The following is a 3,928-nucleotide window of genomic DNA, read 5'->3' as shown; positions in this document are numbered from 1 at the left end:
CAGTGACACATTGAGTTTGTATATTCCGCAACACTATGCAGACAGACCGGTATAATAGGGGTCATACCGGTACATGCTTATGACAAGTATTATCAGTAATTACAATCACATTATAATGAGCTATATCTGTCGGTAAAGGGTTACTTCGTATTATTGGTTGTCTGTGAACTAACAAAAATGATGTGAATATTATTCCCTGTTACTGAATAACGTATACGTGTTGTACATATTGAGATGTCCTTTTCTTATATTAACTTTATGTTAAAGCACTTTGAAGAATAAATAATAGAAAAAATTGTAGTCTAAAGAAACATGGATTAATAATTAAAACAATTTAGACTACAGACAAAGCAGGTTTAGACGATCACTATGCCTTTGGATGAATGCACTCTCAATTCATTGCAATCACGCTGACAGGTGCAACTCCACAAGCAAATTGCATGGGTGTAACATATGGACATTTTCTAAAGGGGCATTTCCTTGTGAAGAAAGCTATTGTTATTATAGGTAGATGGCAAGATGTCTGCCTTTGGTCATAGGAAGGATTACTGTATAGTTGGGTGAAAGTCAGTGTCTTCTGTCAACTTATTGCCTATAAGTTTTTACAATTATGAAATAAATAATTAATTTTCTATCATAACATTTATTTAGCCTCTGGTTGGAGTAGACCCACACCTCTGACTATTACTTCATGAAGCACTTTAAATCACGTTTTCACTGTTCACACTATGCATATAGCAGCTATATTATGCTGTTCCAATGGGAATGTTGCAGTTGCTTTCAAAAGGAGAACTAAGGTAAGGGTGGTAGTGTGCAAGGCTCGATCGAGTTTTGGATTATGAGATGGAGTTACTTTAGAATGCCGCAAGCAAAGTCTGAAGAAGAGGAATACTGGGACGGGCACAGAAAAGTGGATTTCTGAGGGGGAATGGAGAAGGAAGAAGAGGTCAAAGAGAGTGAGGAAAGCTGAGGTTGGATTTGAATTTGAGGAAGATGGAGATGGGGTGTCAAAGAAGACTGGTGTCAAGTGCAAACAAAGTGAGCCGTGCACCAAACCGAATTCTGGAGGTGAAATGGAAGTGAATGAGGGCGAGTTAAGTGAGGTGGAAGTTGTGGCGAAGAGCTCGGAACCTGAGCTTGGCATCAATGGACATAAAGAAGAAACTGTTCTAGTATGAGAGATTTTTGGAGAAAGTAGATCCTTGCCTTTTGGGGCATACATGTGTGGTTTCAGTGTGGGTGGGAAAGGAGTTTGGTGCAGTTGAATCAGTAACCTGTAGTGAACTTGGGTGTTTCTTCTGCCAGAGGGAGCGGGTGCTCCGTGTCACTCAACTTGGGTCAGCTTGCTAGTCAGAGTAGTGCAGAAGGTGTTGTATGCGGAGGCAGTGAAAAAAGTAGAGGAGGATGGGTCAAGGGTGAGGGATATGGAGAGGATCCCTGTGAGTTGTAGATCTGTGCGAGCACAGAGGGATAGGCCAACGAGTGATATATGCTTCTGTAAGGTTGGCTTCTTAGCGTTCATAGCAATGGTTATTAACTGTAACGTAAACAACAGGACATATATGTTGTGGTGGCAGATGCAGAGAAGTATTTGGGTATATGAGATTTGACTTCAGAAAAGTTACAGGGTGTTATGAGTGGCGGTGTCCCGTCCTCTCGGGTCATTGGAAAGCTGCAGGAGCAGAAAGGGTCAATGTAGTGGAATGGGATAGTGGATTTCTATTATTATACTTTATAAAATATATATTATTATTTTTTGTTTATGAAAAAGTTGTATAGGTGTAGGGATAGTTGGTGGTGAAATGTGTTGCTTTCCCCGCTTTCCTTTTTATTTTTGTATCACAACATATATCGTACTTGACCACACACTACCGCACAGTAGGTGGCGGCATACACAAAATAAATGTGTGAACGCCATGATACCAAAGAAGAAGAAGAAGAATTCAAAACTTTCATTCGTCGTTCACAGCACATGAATAGTAACTGTAAGTGTTGGCTGGCTCACAATCATATGTTTTGCTAACTAACATAGCTAGCTACATTTAGCCTGCTATCTATTTAAAGTTAAGATAGCTGCTATCTGTCAGAAGTGGTTTTGGTATTAAAAACTAAAAACAATGTTTTAAGTGAGAATAGGCATCGGTCTGAAGCTGAAAATATATGAGCGCCACAGTGCCTATTTCACCGATGCTCTACCAAGGTTTTCCAGCACACAGCTTTGACCTACTACAGTAGCTATGTGTAGCCAGGTTGCTTAGGATTCAAATGCTCTCAAACAGCCTAATTCATACTCTTAGAGGAGGTGCTGCCAAAAAAATGTGATTTGTACCACATGCAAGCTAAAGTATTGGATTCCTTACACACCACAGTAAGATATTATCCCATTATGCTAACTTTTCATGCTTTTATTGTTAAATGAAAGCAAACTCTAGTAGTGGTTTCTTTTCAGCAATTCGACCATGGAGGCCTGATTCACACTCTGAACAGTCCGGCACCGACAGAGATGGCCGCCTCGCTTCGCGTTCCTAAGAAACTATGCAGTATTTAGTTTTTTTACATGTTATTTCTTACATTGGTACCCCAGGTAATCTTAGGTTTTATTACATACAGTCGGGAGGAACTACTGGATATAAGAGCAACGTCAACTCACCATCATTACGATCAGGAATACGACATTCCCGAAGCAGATCCTCTGTTTTTCCCACCACCCAAGACAATGGATCAGACCCCAGCCGGCGAACAAAAACAACGACACCGTAAAAGGGCGAAGCGGTCTTCTGTTCAGGCTCTGGAGACAGGCACAACGCGCACCGCTCCCAAGCATACTACTCGCCAATGTCCAGTCTCTTGACAACAAGGTTGATGAAATCCGAGCAAGGGTAGCATTCCAGAGAGACATAAGAGACTACCGTTCTTTGCTTCACGGAAACATGGCTCACTCGAGACATGCTATGGGAGTCGGTACAGCCACCTGGTTTCTTCACGCATCACGCCGACAGAAACAAGCATCTTTCTGGTAAGAAGAGGGGCGGGGGAGGGGGGGTATGCCTTATGATTAACGAGACGTGGTGTGATCATAACATAATACAGGAACTCAAGTCCTCCTGTTCACCTGACTTAGAATTCCTCACAATCAAATGTCGACCGCATTATCTACCAAGAGAATTCTCTTTGATTATAATCACAGCCGCATATATTCCCTCCCAAGCAGACACATCGATGGCCCTGAACAAACTTTATTTGACACTATGTAAACTGGAAACCACATATCCTGGGGCTGCATTCATTGTAGCTGGGGATTTTAACAAGGCTAATCTGAAAACAAGACTCCCTAAATTCTATCAGCGTATTGATTGTGCTACCAGGGCTGGTAAAACCCTAGATCATTGTTACTCTAACTTCCGCGACACATATAAAGTCCTCCCCCACCCTCCTTTCGGAAAAGCTGACCACAACTCCATTTTGTCTTCATCACCGATTACAAAAAGAAAACCAGCCCCGTCACAGACCAGGATGTCTTGCTCCCAGACAGACTAAACAACTTCTTTGCTCGCTTTGAGGACAATACAGTGCCACTGACATGGCCTGCTAACAAAACCTGCGGACTCTCCTTCATTGCAGCCGACGTGAGTAAAACATTTAAACAGTGTTAACCCTCACAAGGCTGCAGGCCCAGACGGCATCCACAGCATGCACAGACCAGCTGGCTGGTGTGTTTACGGACATATTCAATCAATCCTTATCCCAGTCTGCTGTTCCCAAGAAAGCTAAGGTAACTGAGCTAAACGACTACACTCACTTCAATAGCACTCACTTCAATCATCATGAAGTGCTTTGAGAGACTAGTCAAGGACCATATCACCTCCACCCTACCTGACACCCTAGACCCACTCCAATTTTCTTACTGCCCCAACAGGTCCACAGACGA

The sequence above is a fragment of the Oncorhynchus gorbuscha genome, linkage group LG16, assembly GCF_021184085.1.
Source record: "Oncorhynchus gorbuscha isolate QuinsamMale2020 ecotype Even-year linkage group LG16, OgorEven_v1.0, whole genome shotgun sequence".
NCBI classification, from domain to species: Eukaryota; Metazoa; Chordata; class Actinopteri; order Salmoniformes; family Salmonidae; genus Oncorhynchus; species Oncorhynchus gorbuscha.
The sequence above is the reverse complement of the archived record's forward strand: the minus strand, read 5'-3'. Positions refer to the sequence as shown.